Consider the following 18,606-nt stretch of genomic DNA (forward strand, 5'->3'; position numbering starts at 1 on the left):
AATGCAAACTTTTTCGACCTTGCCAACGTTCAGAGAAGGAGAGAGAGAATATGAATGAAGGTTACCGAGCTTACAGCATGCGGTTTGCTACCCTTCACTGATGTTCCGTATTGATCATATACATCATTCACGAGGCTTCAAAGTGGGATTGCAGCGAAGTTGCGCGTCGGTGTCTCAGGGAACGAAGCCATTGAACACTTGGCACAGCACCAAGCACTGCACGCATCTCAGTGTCCGGCCTGTTCAGCATCAACGGTCCAGCGCGACAGCTCACGGAACCATTTCTCTTCTACGCAAGCCCTGTGCATGCTAATGACTTTACACACGCCAATGTTTGCCTTCTCCAATGATTGCTGACATCATATTCCCGCTCGAGGCTAGCATGATTACGCAGGACAGGTCATGCTGTGTACCTCTGAAGCGCACACTTCTTGCAGTGTCGCGGATGACATGATGTTTTTCCTTATCGATTGCAGTGCACAAAACCGAGTACGTGAAACCTTGGCGTACGCTGCGCGATGAGAAACGGCCCAGAGCGATCCGAATTTCTGCGGAATTTCCTAACCCTAAAGCAACAAAAGACGCGGTACCAGCAACGACGGCTCGGACGAAGAGCCACAATAGAAATATCGCGTAGCGCAAAACCACATTGCGATGCAATATCTCTCTAAAGTGAATACCAATCAAACAGCCCGAGTCGCCATAGTTTGTTGAACAGAAAGCCGCTTGTAAAATAATCACCCTCTCTCTCTCTCTGGTAGGAGGTTGTTCTCGCGCCTACTTCAACCGCTTACACTGGATTAGCTGATGAGCGGGAGAGGATGACGACACCCCTCAAGTATGTGGCGCTACGGCAGACAAATGGCGGCAGTTTGACTAGGCTACATCCGCTTGCGCACACAAAGCCCCGAGGAGGAAGCCGAGTAAGCTGCGGCTGCTGTGGGGCATCCCCGCGCTCGACAAAGAAACAACGAAAAAAAATAAAAGATGTTGTATTTGGCGACGAACTTTGTTCGCTTCTTATTTAGTTTCGTGTAACGTCGACCGATGCCGGGAAGATTCGCGAGGACAAAAAATTAAATAAAAGACACTGCGGAAACGGGGGTCGCGCGGTAATGGTCTGTGCTTCCCTGCGCGACATAATCGCACCCGGCCGGTCGCACTTGAGGTCATTGGGCAAATAAGCGACCGGACAGTGCAGCAGGAAAAGAAGGGGGGACCAGCAGGGGAGGGGCGGGGGAGGGGGTGTCCGGAATGCAAGCGGCCGCGAAGCGTCTTCCCCGAAACCGGAGGCGGCGACCGCTCGGCTCGGGGTCAGATGCGCTACTTGCCTCCGACAACTGTGCCACTCCCTGGCTCCCCGCTGTGACGGAGAAAGAAGACGACCAGAAAAAGCGAAAAGCGAAAGTGGAGGGAAAGGGGATTTGGCGAATGCCGCGGCCCCGGACCGCTCTCACGTTTCTCGCCAGCTCGGCGGGAATGGCGCCGCTGGGTCTGGCGCTATAGTGGCAGTGCTTTATTGCTGATGATTACACTGGGATGAGAATACGGGAGTCACGGTAAAGGTGAATAAACGTATTATATAAGCGCGAAAGGGCAGTTTCCTTTAGAGATGAATGCGCCGATCGCGGATAAGAAAACAAAAAAAAAACAAAAAAAACAAAAAAACAAAGAAGGGTTAGGAGAACAAGCTGAGGCGAGTAATCGTGGAAAAACAGAGGGGAAACAAAAGACAGAGAGAAATCGAGAAAGGAAAGTGACGCTTCGGGCATCCCCCGTGACCTACAGAGAGAGAGAGAAAGGGAAGGAGAGACAGGGAGGTTAGCCAGTGTAAATACCGGCTGGCTACACAATGCGTTGGCAGGCTAGTTGGTGCGAATCCATGAATACTTTGTTTAGCGCAAAATAACAGACACAAGAAAGACGACAGGACAAGGCGCAGGACAAGGACAAGCGCCTTGTCCTGTCGTCTTTCTTGTGTCTGTTGTTTTGCGCGAAACAAAGTATTCATGGACCGGCTGGCTACCCTGTGCTGGGGAAAGGGGTAAAGGGAACCCAGTGGCACGCGATAGTCTTCCCCACGTGACTCGTTTCTCTTTTCGTCATTTGCAACTTTGACTATTTAAATTCTTCGCGTGTTCTCAGCGCGCGGGTTGAGAGATATTTTGTATTTATAGAGCGTCCAAAGGTGACAGCAAATATGTGTAATGTCGTTATTCTTTCCATCAATTAGTGTGATTGCTTGTTGTAGACGGCAATTTAGATAGCCACCGCTTGGATCACTCATTACTCCGCATATACTAGACATTTCTATCCACAATTATATGTAAAGAATACTCACAATATTTATATTAAAAAGTTGATGAAAAGCGAAGGGCGTATTGCGGAAGCAATTAAACATAATTGTTACAAGAGGCCAGAAGAACGAAGTTGCTTTGGGCAAGGAGAACTGTAATGCCGAGAAAAAAGAATCCAGCCCTTGTTTTAAACAATGATTAACGGACCTTAGTTTCGCAATTCTGTGGGTACGGGGAAATTCTCTGCATTCTCGTGTATTTTTTTTTATTTATCAGTATTTTTGACATTCACTCTATGATCTGAGCTGACCAACTAACCAGGATGCTAGCAGATGGCAGGCTGAGGCCGAAATAATGAGCAATTCTCGAAGCGCTGATATCTTGAGAGAGATCAATGGTTAAAATAACTTCAGCGAAAATGTGATAGTTAAAGAAAGTTTCACACTCGAAAGTTTTTTTTATTTCTTTCCTTCCTGCTGTTTCTGCTAAATGGCAATGTCTGAGCACGTTCATTCAAAAAATTTATTTATTTATTTATTTATTTACAGAATTATGTGACCTCAGTTCATATTACATGTATGATTCAGTTACCTGAAATACCTATACATGGCGTTCATTTTCTTCTCGTCATTTACGTGTGTAACGGTGCATGTAAACATTTGTTTTAATACAACCTCGTCTTGAGCTTGCAGGCACACGTGTGTGTGTGTGTATTTGTTTGTCTGTCCTATCTAGCGCACAAAAAAAAACAATGTTTGGTAAACACTTATCTTGTTCTCGTTTTTTTCGTTGGCCCCGTACAGTTTAACTTCCCTTGGCATCATAATGCAGCCAGCAGCTTTCCGTGAGGTAAAGCTGCAGATTGCATTCTGCCACAGTTCACAGTAGTGCTGAACCTTTGAAACTCTTAACGCCGAAGCGGCGCAGCCCAAGTGCAATCCAACCTGTGGAGCAGCTGGTCACCATAAAATGAAAACGAGACGTTGACCGTGTTCCTATAGAAACCCGCGGAGCGCCTAACGGCGAGCCTGACCGGGTCAAGAGGTGTTCCTAATTTGACCATTGTTTGGCACCACCGAGAGACTCCGCATCGTAAACCGCATTATTGCCAGCGCCTGCAGTGTAGCGGAAGGCAATGGCAGCAAAATTGTATGCCCGACTACTACGACTGTGCGGTAACGGTCCGCACAGTCGTTCGGGCGATTGCACGAACAAGGTATGTACTTCATTTATGGCTTTATGGCCCATACGTTGTGGGGTTTCTGGCTCTCGCGGTGTTTTTCGGGCTCTCGCGGTGGTTGTGTGGAGCCATTGCGTTGTGTTGCCGGGGGCTCCGTGTCCCTCTCCTCCTTGCCTGGACGGGGTGGCAGCGGGTCATATAACACTGTCACTCTGCTGTCATCCCGCCCACGGGAAGGTCAACAGACTTTCCCCATTGGCTGACATTTTGGCGGGATTCGGGCCCTGCTTGCGTGCGCTCCGGGTAAGCGCGCGCAAGACGGGGCCCGGGGAGACCACATCGGGGCGTCGGAAGGTGCGTACGTGTTCCTCTCTGCCGGCGGCGGCCCCCTTTGTCCGCCGCCGGCCGATGGTTACTTCGGCTCGTCGGGGTCCCGGCCTCGGCGGGCGCACGCGCACTCTTCCGTCGTCTCGATGTCCTGAGGCAGCGTCTGCCGATCGTGCCCCCGTCTGTTCGGCTGTCGTTTCTTTCTATTTCCCTTTTCTCTGCCGTGGGGGCGCGCGGTGACAGGCGCTGACCGAAGGATAGGCAACTTCTTACTGCTGGGGTTCTTTGTTTTTTGTTCCTCGTTCCTTTGTTCTCTCTCCGTCGCGGTGCGCCGTTAGTAGCCACCGGCGACCATTTGGCCATGTTTTGTGTCTTAATTAGCTTCAGATTCGGACGTGATGTTAAAACGTGTGTTTGTATTGACTCCCAGCTCAATAAATGTTCTTTGTTTCTTCTCGAGAGATTTGCCTAGGGTCTCCCTTGCTGCGCGCACGGTCTCGCCTTCCCCTAAGCTGTGGGGCCGGCGGAGCGCATACGCGCGCAGCTGCGCGTCGGCACACGGAGCGGACCGGAGCAGGCGCGGACGCGCGGTGCCCTGCACGCATGGCGGCTCGGAGTGCTCGAACCCGCGGTGGTCGTCCGGCGCGCGCGGAATCGGAGCGTGCGCGCCGTGAGCGTTGCTAGTGAAGACCACAAATTGGCGCCCAACGTGGGGCCAGGGGCCTAATCAGCCTCTGGCCGCCGAGTGTCCGGGCTGCTGCGTTGCAGAGGCTGCGTTGCGAATGCGCTTTGTCAACCGAGCCATGTCTCTCATCCGTGTGCCGAATTCGTCTATTTTCCTCTCACTCCTTCTGTCATACCTTGCCTCAGTAAAAGTAGCGTGGTAAGCGTATCGGACAACCTCTTCGAAGTTCCGTGCTGCGAAGCGTGGACGAGGAAAGGAGTCAAGTGGCCGCCTAGATGCTGCAGTCATCCTCGATTGTGGAGACCATGCGGGGCCGGAGGTCTCGCCGATTCGTACCCGGAGAGCTGACTTTTCCGTCCTTCCACTTGCTCAACGATTCGGTGAGTCCGACGGATTTCCGTGAGTCGCTAGCATCATTTCTATTCTGTCGACTGCTAATTGCGCGGGCTACTTGGGAACAGTGCCTCTGACGCCGGCTGCAAATATATCTGCAAATATACGCGCTTTTGCTATTGTTGGCACGGCTCAGTGGCCTGCCGGGCAGTTTTTCAGTTGATGCGCGCCTTTCCTCGCAAAAATTCAAGCTGTGATAATTGACGCACTATTATTACGCCCTGCCTCGCCGAAAATCTCCATTTCGGCAGACCGGTTAGTGGTCGTGCCTTCTGCACCATCAATTGAGGGGCAAAACTGGCGGCGCAATAGCCGAGCGGAAACAAAGGCCACATCACGGGCGCACTCCGCGAAGAAGCAAGCGCCCCGGACATTCCACCGTCGCGCGCGCAGAAGGGGACGCTCCCCCGCGACCCCGCGGCGATGACGGGGAGGACAGCCCGGGTGAAAAGCCAACCGGGGGAACGAGACCAGCCACCCCCACTATAGGGTGTCGGAATCGTCCTTTTGTATTTTTTTAAACGGCCCAAAGAGCGTCGAAGGTACCGCAGAGTGACCCGTTTGTAAATAATTGTACATAGTTCTTCGACGGCCTCAGGGAGGCAGAGCGCCGGAACGTGGCTGGTATTGCACGGGCGCGGGCGCCGTAGCGTTCCTTGTATTGCAACGGGCGCGCGGGGCCGGATAGAGCGTGTGTCGCTGTTGCCCCGAGTGGGTTCGCTCTGCGGGATCACAACGAGCTCGGCCGATGAAGATCGCGTGCCAGCCGCTAAAACTACAATGTGAAAGCTGTGTTCAAGGTGGTAACCCCCAGCGCCGGAGAAATGCGATTTAGCACCACTCCGGCAAGTATCGCACGGTCATCAGAACGCCACGGTTTTCGTTAAAATCGATTCGCGCTGTGACTTGGCCCGGCGTGGAGCGACTTTTCGTCTATCGCCGAACCTTCCACGTCTGTTCATTACATAGGCATGGTGTAGTCGAAGTCAATTTTGATTGGCATCGCGGATGGACAGTGTGTGTCCGTGGAAGGAATTTCCGCTAGCGTTGAAGTCCTATGTCATCACGCTAGTGAAGACCACGTTTAGTGTGTCCGGCTGAACTCAGACGGAGTAACCATTTGTACTGAGATGAGGCATGCCTACGCGGATCCACAACTTTGGATCAGCCACCCACTTCTCTTCAAAAAGCTCTCAGCTATCCACTTCGCTGCAATCAGGCAGGCTGCTATCCGTCTTTCTCTGTCCTTGTTTTCCCTTATTTCAGTGTTTCTTCGTTAGGCTACTTGTTTCTCTGTGTCTTACCTAGCCGTCTTCGTTTTGCTTTTGTGTGTGTGTTTCCTTAGGTATGGTTCGTGTCGCTTTTTATGTTAGTCGTTTATTTGTATCTATGTGTTTTGCGTTTCGAGAGTGTTTCGCGTGTGTTTTCGCTGCCGTGTAGCGTCAAAGGGTGATGTCAACCTGGATCGAAGCCTGGTGACGGCGGGGCTGTGGATCGGGCTGTGCGGTCACGAGGATTGGCGCGGATCATGGGTGTACCATGGAGCGGAAACCGCCAGAAGCACCGGCACCAGAGGCCGTTGCCGGACGCTGTTAAAGTGGCTTGGAGTCGCACGCGTGGCATGCGGGCTTTATTCATACTCGCCGGATATGTTTAGCGCGGACATTTTCTGTACATCTTCTGCATCGTTTGTTATTCTCTTTTGTTTTGATTGATGGTATAGGCCAACGTTTTGTTATTTTCCCTTGTCCGCGTTTGTGTCCGAATGTCATTATGTCTCTAAGCGTTTGTCTTTTATTGTTACTCTTACATTTTCTTCGGTGGATGCTTTTATTGTGCAAGTTCGCGTGAAAGCGTGGGTTCGTGTGGACTTTCTTATGTGTTGCTGTTGTGTACCTCAGACCTCCCTATTTAATTTATTCTAATAGCTTGCTTTTCTTCCTTTGATGCCTTTTGTATTTATGTTTTGGGGGGGCTGGTGATTTTAGGTTCTAGCTGCCAAGGGATAGCTCCGGTACTGCAATGTAATGACTATTTCTTTGCTCTTTGTTGTCTTTTCTTCTTTGGAGGACAGCGGAGCCACCAGCCTTGCATTGGTAGGGAGCATTTAAGGAGGGAGGGATGTGGGGTTTCTGGCTCTCGCGGTGTTTTTCGGGCTCTCGCGGTGGTTGTGTGGAGCCATTGCGTTGTGTTGCCGGGGGCTCCGTGTCCCTCTCCTCCTTGCCTGGACGGGGTGGCAGCGGGTCATATAACACTGTCACTCTGCTGTCATCCCGCCCACGGGAAGGTCAACAGACTTTCCCCATTGGCTGACATTTTGGCGGGATTCGGGCCCTGCTTGCGTGCGCTCCGGGTAAGCGCGCGCAAGACGGGGCCCGGAGAGACCACATCGGGGCGTCGGAAGGTGCGTACGTGTTCCTCTCTGCCGGCGGCGGCCCCCTTTGTCCGCCGCCGGCCGATGGTTACTTCGGCTCGTCGGGGTCCCGGCCTCGGCGGGCGTGCGGGCACTCTTCCGTCGTCTCGATGTCCTGAGGCAGCGTCTGCCGATCGTGCCCCCGTCTGTTCGTCTGTCGTTTCTCTCCATTTCCCTTTTCTCTGCTGTGGGGGTGCACGATGGCCGGCGCTGACCGAAGGATAGGCAAATTCTTACTGCTCGGGTTCTTTGTTCTTTGTTCCTCGTTTCTCTATTCTCTCTTTCTCGCGGTGCGCCATTAGCGGCCACCGGCGACCATTCGGCCATGTTTTGTGTAATTAGATTCATATTCGGACGTGACGTTAAAACGCGTGTTTGTATTGACTCCCAGCTCAATAAATGTTCTTTGTTTCTTCTCGAGAGATTTGCCTAGGGTCTCCCTTGCTGCGCGCACGGTCTCGCCTTCCCCTAAGCTGTGGGGCCGGCGGAGCGCATACGCGCGCAGCTGCGCGTCGGCACACGGAGCGGACCGGAGCAGGCGCGGACGCGCGGTGCCCTGCACGCATGGCGGCTCGGAGTGCTCGAACCTGCGGTGGTCGTCCGGCGCGCGCGGAATCGGAGCGTGCGCGCCGTGAGCGTTGCTAGTGAAGACCACAACGTAAAGTTGCGTTTTAACGTGACAGGCTCGAGGGCTCGGTTCTGTATATGAATTTTGCAGGAATGACCTTGCGCAGACGAACAGCGTGGACACAAGCATCCCGAAGCGTGAGACGACGCCGCCGCTGCCTTCTGCCGGCGAAGAAATGCAACAGGTGTTATCAAGCATGGCGGTGGGGATCTCTGAGGCCATTTGTCAAGGCGCGCAGCGAGGTCGGGCACGACATTCCATGACGCTGCGTGTTCCTCTTGGTAAACACACAAATACGTTGCCTTTGGAAAAGACTAGGCAGAAAATGCCTTAACCGGTACTCGATTTCTCTCGGCTCCACAGAGGAAAAAAAAGGAATGCAATAATAAACTACTTATTTAATGATAACAAACAATGATTAAGACTGACACAAAAAGTGACAATAAATATATGTCCGCCTTGACGGAGCGTTCAAGCAACACTTAACTGCTGTCCACGCCGCTACTCAAGTGCGGAATACAGCTTACAATTCCTTAACCTTCGCGATTCAGTTAGCCTTTGATGAAAGGTCCTCGACAAACACACACACACACACACACACGCGCGCGCGCGCGCGCGCACGCACGCACGCACATACACAAACACACACACACATGAACATGAATGGAAAAAGAATCCCGTGAATACACCATGCAAAGTGCCTCGAGCAGTGGGGTAGCTAGGCTGTTTGGCACCCGAAGCCCATAGGTCTTCTCTCATCCCCCCCACCCCGTGTGTAGTCAGGAAGGCGAGGATATCGAAAATATTTGGCGAGGGGTGAAGGGGGAGGGCGCTGATGTTTCAGCAGCGTGCATTTGCGGGCTTCTTTTAAGCTCGGAAAAACTTTTATGTAGCACGTATTGAGCAACAAAACGCTGTATCGGGGGTTTTTCATGTCGCTCTACAATTTTATCACTGACATTTTTCATCTAATTATAATATTTGACAAGCTGACTAATTAATTCAAACTAATTGTCTAATTAGGCGCAGTGAAAAGAAATAGTTTGAGTATCACCAAGCGACGCCAAACAACATTACTTTTGTTCTGTTCAGCTACGTGGCATGTTCAGCTACGTGTCATAAGCTCTGACTAAAGTTAGCTGGGACACCCTGTATATTCCGTATGCGTGAAAGAAAGGAAGAAAGAAAGAAAGAAAGAAAAAAGAAAGAAAGAAAGAAAGAAAGAGAAGCAGCTGCTTGTTCAAACCTAAGAGCCAAACCAGTCAGACAACAGTGGAGCGAAGGGCAGCAATTTTCGAGAGCAGCGACCTCCAACGGTGTTCTCGCTAACAGCCGCGCGCAATATTGAGCCCTATTAGGTGGCCCAGCAGCGCGATGCCCATTAATGGAGGAAAGAGGATGCGTCGATGTTTTGGAGATGAATACACGTAACAACGAGCGTCTTTGTTGGATTTCTTCGAAACGCGCGCGCCGGACGCAAGGCCAGAAGCGGGTGCTGTGTACGCACATGCAGGACAATAACCATTCGCAATTATGCGGTCAACCTTTATTAACGACCTACTTCTTCGAACAGATCTCCGACGTAACGGCTCTCACGCTCTCGCGCAGGTGTGTGGGCTGTTTAACAGTCGACACCAGCGCGGTTACAGGAATTCAGACACACTAGAAGATTAATGACATCTACGTGAAAATGAGTCGGAGGTGGAGGGCTTCATAGAGCATTACATAGACAACTGTTGCAGGCGCGCCGGTCATTGTATAGCTGATTAAGGAACCTTGAAGCATTTTATATCTCACGCACCCTTCTAATGAAGCATCGAGACATGATTGCTGCACCGTATACTTCCCCTCTAAGCTTGTCTTGCTCCGCCAGTGTACACAAATCCTGGCCATCCGGCGAAGCAAACGTTGCATTCATTAACCTTGTGCCATGGTTGTCGGATCAAAGCGAACAAGATGGGCTTTGATCTGGCGGCCCTGCATGTGTAAGCTTATTTAGTACGCGTACATTTTTTGTCGCATTCGTCACCGATTCTTTCTTCAGTATATGGACTGAGATAATGTTTTAATGCGAAGCATTATTTGCGTCTCACCAGGCACTTCGCTGTTCGTAGATATGAAAGCTCCTATGTCGCGTTGTTTGGGGCCTCTTCTATAAAATAATATGTGTCCGCTGGTGGAATTTCAACCAGGGTTCCATAGCGCGATAACCGAATGCCTTACCCATTAGACCACAGACGCAGGGCTTTGTGCTAATATTATTACTAGTATTAGCACAAGCTACAGGTACGCTACAACTTTCGTTTCGGATCAAACATTATTCTTCTCCACTTTCGTGTACAGCATTTTTGTCAAGCCGCATTAAACCGTTAAGTCCCTTTCCGTGGAACGCAGCCTTGTACAGGCAGAGTTAATTGAATTACTCAAGGGATAAGAAAGAAAAGAAGGAAAAGAAAAGAGACTGCAGTTTTGTCGCGTCCAAGACACTCACCTTGAAGTCATAGCCGCCGAGGTAATTCAATAGTTATACCATAGTGCTATATTATTTACAGAGATAAGAGGTCCTGTACTTAGGAGTCCTCAATCTTTTGTTTACTGTTAGTTATATGTGGTATAGTGCACGCAAAAGCGGCTAAGGCTATGCTGCGCCAAACAAGAGGTGTTTTAAAATCAAATTTAGGAAGAAAAAGGCTGTGCTAATCCATATTTTATGTAAAAAGCCGGTGTCATCTAAAAATTTACGCACGTTACATAACGGGACTATAGGACAGGCACGTACCCAGGATTCTATTTCGGGGGGGGGGGGGGTCAAACCAAGGTTACACTTCTGTACAAATGAGGGGGTGGGGTGCCTTTGCTAGTAGAAATATGAATAACACCCACCATTCGCCATAAAGACGCGTAAACCCGCAAAAGAGGAATGAAATGAGGTGTATCTCACAGGTAGGCCTGTGAGGTGCATCTGTCCTTTACTTTGCGAACAAGGAACTACACCATATGGACTCGTGCAGGAAAGGAGCGCAGGATGAACACTGCCAAGAACAAGTGAACAAGCGAAAGTGTAAAATAAAGATTTCTATAATAGAATGCAACTTAAAAAAAAAACAGCAGTTAGCAACCAAGGCACACGGACCGCGCGGGGTTGTGTTACTTCGCCAGCCAATCACAGAAGCAAAAAAAAAAAAAAAACAAAGAAATCATCGCCATGCGGTCTTTTCAACATGGCGTCGAACTTGATAGCTTCGGAGAGTCCGCTATTCTTGAAACATCTTTTCATCGGCGGAAACAGTGTGGTGCGCAACAAACATGGACAAAGTGTATGGAGTCTGAGCACTTCACTCTTCAAAAGTCTGCGGTATACAGTTCATTTCACATCTGAGCCCATTTTACTCATGAAACTTCACTGCCAACTGAAGTGAAACTTGACAATAAACATTTGCAGCGGAGCAAGCATTTTATTTCAGTGCAATAAAGAATTAGGCTTTTACCATTTCACTATAATAGGCGAGAAAAAACGTATAAAAACGCACTAATAATTTTATTTTTGTGGTTTGCGCCTCATTTGGGTAACAGGAAACGATTGAAGTACAAATTATTTGCAGCCCCGAGGAGGAACAGTGACTGGTGCTTATGAGGGCGTAGGCGGGGCTTCACTGCATACTTAAGTTGTATCTGGCTATAGTAGCGTTTATTATATTAGCTCTGAAAGAATTATAGATAAATATATATTTGCGGAACAATCACAGTTCTTTTGGATCCCTCGTTTACTGCTCTACCAAGTGCGAAAACAGACTCGTATTGTTATTCGGGAAGTTGCGCAACAATGCATGGCCGCCAGTGCCGTACAACCGCGCAGAGCGCGGACCCTGCGGTTCTAGAGGTACTGAGCCCACTGCGAAAGTTTAGTAAAACGCCCACATAAGAAGAGCAGAGAAGTGGCTTTGTCAGGCAGTTCGACTGGTAACTGTAGAGGTGTCATTCAAAACACACGGAATTGTTCTCCACTTCCGGCGGCGTTTTCTCTACTTTGTTTTCAAATAGAAAGATGTTGATCCATAAATATTTTCGTAAACAACGGTAATATTTGTAAATTTTTGCCTTTCCTTCCTGTTTGGCTGTTGCGTTGGCTCTCTCCCTTAATACAACGCTTAATTTCTCAATTCCTTGTTACTCTTGCTTCCAGTTGACAGTTTTGCCCGAAAAGTGCTGTACAACTAGGGAAAAAAAAACAGACGAGGTAACAAGTGACAGTCAAGTTGCTTATGGGTTTGAAGGTTATTGCAGGGTTTGATGATGGACGCTGTTTCGCATTATTTTATGTCCCGCCTTATCTAACCAATATCGCAGGTATATGGTTCAGGGGATCTGCCAGCATCGCCGCGAGCCGTCACTCGAGGAAATAATGAGGCAAAAGGAAAATTTAAACGTAATTGGCGTTTTCTCCGGCCGCAACTCGTTCCACGAGCATACAGACCAGCTGACTAAAACCGAATCTCTTTCCTGGTCCTTGAATCAGTCTAAACAAAGAAGGTTGAACTAACGAAGCAACAGAGATGCGCGTGACCTTTGCAATAGATGGCGATCAACTCAACGCATTTCGAGTTAATCGCGCGGGCACTGAATCTATGAGAAAACTGGCGTTCACACTCCAAGAGATGCCGATAACTACCGCCATCCAAAAGGAGTGAAAAAAGGCATCAAAATGTTGACCGCTGAATAGCTGTCAAGTTTTAACACGGACTTGGCGGTGCTTTAGGAATGTGTGGGAAGTGGTGGCGTGGTCGGGGAGGGGGCGGGGGGCCCGCTCCCCCTCCTGGGTACGTGCCTGCTATAGGATCATCTCCTAAATTTAAAGCAGGGTGTAAAGATATGTGTAGTTAATATAAGTTGTGCAAAAGGTTTCGTCGGTGTACTTCGATGGTTCTGCAAGTCAGTAATATGCATAACTGTTATGGTTATTGGGATTTCTCGCGTGTTGGTGCGTCTTCTTTCGTAAGTAAATAATTGTGCGTGAGATGTGTGTGCCCAATGCGTAGTCGGCATAAAACTACTTCAAAGAACCTCTCCTGGTGGTTACATGACTTCCACTCACGAAGCACGGGTTTAGTGAGATGTAGCTTGCTGTCTGCACAATGGTCCCATTTGTGTTGCTATTTTGACGTTAAGGCCTTCCTAATCGCACGAATGCTATCTTTATATGCAAGTGTTGTGTTTGTTATGTCTTTGTACGCTGCCATCGATGCACATCTATCAGCTGCTTCGTTACCCGGTATCCCAACATGGCTTGGTACCCAGCAGAAACGAATTGATCAGCCGTATTTGGTTAGCGCCACCATGTTTAGAATATCTCCTAGCAGGCTTCACACTCAGATTTCAGATTTCAGTCTATAGTGTACTTAAGGAGTCAGTGTATATGACTGTATTTTTGGGTTTGTCAGTGATAATTTTTTTTAACTACAACACATACAGCATAAACTTCAGCAGTGAAAACAGAGGCATGTTTTGGAAAACGATTGCTTGTTTCCCAATTTTCCGTTACGGCCTCTACACCCAGGTGCTCTTTTTTTTTTTTGGAGCCATCGTTGTAAAATTTCGTGTGATTTTGATATTTGTCCTGAAGAGTACGGAATTGTTGCATAACATGTTCGTATGGTGTGTCCTTTAGATGTGTTAATGTCCAGTCACGCAACTATGTGAAATCGTACCACGGGGGCAATCGTTGTAGTTTTTTGCCAACCTCGAGAAATTACATACTGCCTACAATATTCCTCATATCGCCGGACAAGCGCCATAATCATGTTCGGTTTTATTTGTATAGTGTAAGCGTGAGTTGCATTGTGTTGTGATGTTGTAGCATATGTGTTACGGGGATGACTGAACTCTGAGCACGTAGAAAAAGTGAGTAACGCTCTGCGCTGCTGTAAGGCAGGTTCATTACACTCAACGTATAAGCTTGGGACAGGTGATGTTCTGTAGGCACCCCTCGCCAGTCACAGTCCAACGTACTGGATCAAGTCGTCGAATGTAAGACTGTCTGACTAAACCATAAACCACGCAGCCGTAGTCTCGAATGCTGCGCACAAGAGACCGGTATATACGTAAAAGACATGTTCGGTCGGAACCCCAATGCTTAAGAGATAAAACTTTGAGAAATTTAACGCTTTGTTTGCTTTAATATTTAGAGTTTTTATGTGAGCTAGGAAGTTTATTTGGTGTCAAAGGTTACTCCTAAAAACTTAGTCTTGTTTGACCGGCAGTATGGCGTCATTCAATTTTAGGACTGGATCGCTGTGTAGCCCTCGTTTCTGAGGGAACAAAACAGTAACAATTTTCTGTGTCGAGAAGCGGAAACGATTTTTGTTAGCCCATTGTGTAAGTTTATTTATTGTGATTGGATGCTGCCTTTCACAGTTTGACAAATTTGAGGCGCCGCAAGCCACTTGGAGATCGTCTGCGTATACAGAGTGCATAAGAGACGACGGTATAATCTTATTAACTGAGTTCATTTTTACTATGAGAACACAGCCTTGTGGAACGCCATTTTCCTGTGTAAATGTATGAGAATGTACTGAGCCGAGACGTACCTGAAATGTTCTATTAGGCATAAAATCAGCTAGGCACTATAGCATTTCACCACGGATTCCGAGGTCAGCCAGGTCTCTTAAAATTCGATATCTCCATGTGGTATCATAGAACTGCAAGATAGTGTTGCTTTTGTAAAAAATGCATATCGAATTTCATGTTCTAGACGGACAAGATGGTCAGTAGTTGAACAACCATTTTTATATCCGCACTGGTGGGGGTCTATAAGTTTCTTCATTCTAAAATAAATGAGTGCCTTATATTAATAATGCCTTCATATGATTTTGCCAAATAGCTTATGAGGGCAATGAGTCTGTAGCTGCTTGCGGATGTTGGGGATTTACCAGCCTTTCGAACTACTATTGCTTTTTCCCACTCATCCGGCATTATACCAGATGCCCAGATTATGTTGAAAAGTTTTAGGAGAGCATCTACAAATGCTTGAGATAGGTGTACCAGCATGGCGTAATGAATGCGGTTGTGACCTACCGCTGCTTCTTTTCCTGCAGAAAGGACTCTGTTTATTTCCTGTTGTGTGAGAGGAGTATTGTACAGTTCTTTGACGCGCCAGTAGTGGGCAGCATCTGTTTTCGAGCAGACTGTACTTTAAAAATTCCTTTGTATAATTCCCACTGAACTTGAGACAACGTAACAATGTTTGCCAAGTATACCTTCCTGTTCTTGTGGTGTTGTTTGTGTGCTTGGGCATGAGTAATCTTCCCGAAACTTTCCCACCTGCTCCCACATTCGTTTAGATATGACTGAACTGTTTATTGATGACATGTGTTTCTTCCACGATGATTTTTCCGCCTGCCTTCGGATAAATCGTGCTTTGGCTTTGTCCTGTTTAAAGCATAAGAGGTTGGTATAGGCGGGGTATCTTCGTAAAATTCCCTAGGCCCTTTACTGATGCTTTTTTGGTCCTGTACACTCAGAAGTCCAGCAGGGATAGATTATTTTGCGCACAAGGCTAGATGTTTTAGGCATTGTCTTTCCTGCCGCTGAAATTCAAACCTCAGTGAACTTTTCATTAATTTTTTTACGCTTAGTTCACTAGAAAAGACTTCCTCGACCTGCATGTTTCATGAAAAGCGGCAAGTCAGTAAGATGTATTTTCCAGCGACGCGGTTTAAAATGTGTAATGGGTAGCGATGATGCGAGTTGGATGATAGCAGGTAGACGATTGCTACCGTATGAGGTGTTCAGGACTTCCAATTTAATATCATTAAAAGCACATGGTGAGCAAAAGGCTAAATCTAGGCAACTGAAATTCCGTGAAGTAGGCGAGAAATAGATTGCCGTACCTGAGTTTAAAAGATGAATGTTATTAGATAAAACGAAATCTTCAATAAGCTGCCCTCTTTGGTCAGTTTTATCGCTGCCCCAAAAAGTAGAATGAGCATTAAAGTCTCCCACTAAAAGAAAAGGCTTAGGCGGCAGTTCTTTTAATTTTTCTAGTTTTCTAATCGTAACGTTGGTGTGAGGTGGAATATAAACTGAACAGATGGTAACAGCTTTAAATGATATTACAGTGATGGCTACAGCCTTGAAAGGGGTATTTGACTGAATGTTTCGGATACTCATCCTGACAAACAGCTGGACAAATGACTGGTGAGAACGTATTTATTATGTCTTTAATGTCACCAAAATTGTGAATCAGTCCTCTACGATTCCAGTGTGTGATAAAAGTCATAGTGGCGGAATTGAGAATGTTAATTTATGTGTATGTACTCAACAATTGTAGGTGGCATGTGTTAAAGGTATTGTACTATTGGAAGAACGGTAACCGTTCAGGTTACCGGTCCCCTTCTATGCGCATTTAAGAACTTGTCTTTCTTAGTGCGCTCCAGAGAGCGCTGATCTTTTGGCGTCGATGACGCCGGAGTTTTTGCGTCGACCTCCATAGCTTTCTCCGAGGCGCTGGATGATCGAGAACCAGGCGCTGAGACGTGCGTCTCAGGCCTTGGAGTTCGGTTTAGCCTAAGGCCTGGCGAAACCGGGGTCTGCAGGCCCGTCTTTGATGATGACGGAGCGGCACTGGCTGCTCCATCAGTGGAGCAGCACTGACCATGGGGGCGGATGGAGTTACTACTGCGCCGCTGACTGCAATCCCTGTAGACCCCTGATACCACTGTGGCGCTGCCCCCTGCCGCGCCGCACTGACATAGGTTGTTTGAGGTAAGTGTGATAACTTCTTTCTTGCTTCATAAAAGGAGATCTCCTCTTTCACCGTGAGTGCAATTATCTATTTTTCTTTCTTCCAGCAAGGGCAAGATCGTGAATACGCTGAATGATCTCCTTTGCAGTTTGTACAGTGTGGAGGAACATTGCAGTTGTCCGACTGATGACCATCGGCACTACACTTTGCACATGTCGATTTACCTCTGCATGATTGTGATGCATGTCCGAACCTCTGGCACTTGAAACACCACCTCGGGTTTGGGATATACGGTCTCACGCTGATTTGCACATACCCTGCATCAAGTGAACTAGACACAATACTGGTACCCAATGTAAGTACGACGTGTTTGGTTGGGATTTCTTCGTCATTTCTTCGGAGAGTTACTCTTTGAACCTTGATTACATTTTGTTCTTGGAAACGTTTCCAGGAGTTCTTCATGGCTCAGGTTAAAGAAATCGTCTTCTGATATCACGCCCCTGCTTGTGTTTAGAGAACGGTGTGCTGAGATTGTGACTTTGATGTCACCGACACTGGTGAGATCAGCCAGCTTTTCTACTTGGTCTTTGGTTTCGAGTTCGAGGAGGAGGTCCCCACGTGACATCCTCGAGGCCTTGTATTATTTTCCAATTTTATCTACGAAGCATTTTGTCACTAGGAATGGAGATAGTTTTCTTATTGGTGTGGCTCCTTCACTGTACATCACATGGTAGAGGGGGAATGTTTCTAAGTTGCTTTTTAAGATGAAATTAGAAATTGCTTCGGTGCACCCTCTTTTGCAAGGGCGATCTGGGAGGGGGGATGAATGCATTTGCCTTGACATTCTTGGAATATTCAGCAGCGATGGTAGCCACCCACCACCGAGCCCAACAAGGGGACGCTACAAGGTTAGGAAAATACCTGTAGACATCAGCTATACAACGCCGCTATAACCTAATATATGTACCCAAGACTGTACACACGGTTAACCCTTGCTACCTGGAAAACGAGAAGTAAAATGAAGTGAGTAGAAGACAGGAAAGGGTGAAACAGAGAGAAAGACGAAGATTGGAGAGGGGGACAGGAAGAGGCAACTACAGATTTCCCCCGGATGGGCCAGTCCGGGGGTGCCGTCTACGTGAAGCCGAGGCCAAAGGGGTGTGTTGCCGCGGCCGAGGCGCCGAAGATCAAAACAACCGGCATTAGCACAAATGCCAGGGTCCCCTTTTCCCCGGACACGGCTAATCCGCGCACGGTTACACGCGGGAGGGTCCGACCCTCATGTGCTCGGGTACGTGGTGTCGCAACACAGCAAACGCCTGCTGACGCAGACCCCCCCCCCCTCCCCGCCCTTTTGTCTACTGTGTAGAATTATTTACTCTATACTCGCTTAATTGTAGTAGGGCTTAGAACAGCATTACAATATTTGTTCAAAGCCAGACCTTGGAAAACAAACACAGATAAGTTTTAATGCGTTAGCGTTGGGAATGACAAAGTGAAAAGAAAGTGTATATGCGTGAAATGTATGCGTATGCGCATATGTATGTAATATATATTGGATCAAGGCATGCGCATCAAATATCGGCACGACACGTCTTGCGAGAGATAGAGAAATCGCAGCGCACTCCAAACAAAAAATGATATTTTTTTGTTGCTTAATTCCTTGAGCAAGTCCTCGAAAGCGTTATGCGACCGTTAAAGTGTTTCCGAATGTTCCGAACGAACTGTTCAAGTTCAGTAGAAAATCTGCCGTGTTAATCAGGGGTGATTTGTGGGAAACCTTTAAAGTTCCTGTCTTAATCATGAGTTTTGTAAGAAATTACGGAAGCCTCTTTTTCTCCACATCGCGCGAGGTCCGTAGTAGGTCCATTATACGAGGTCCGTAGTAGGCTTAGCAGCGGTGTCCTTGGTGAACTGAACAAGGCACCTTATCTATCTATCTA

The sequence above is a fragment of the Dermacentor variabilis genome, chromosome 6 (assembly GCF_050947875.1).
Source record: "Dermacentor variabilis isolate Ectoservices chromosome 6, ASM5094787v1, whole genome shotgun sequence".
Taxonomy (NCBI): Eukaryota; Metazoa; Arthropoda; class Arachnida; order Ixodida; family Ixodidae; genus Dermacentor; species Dermacentor variabilis.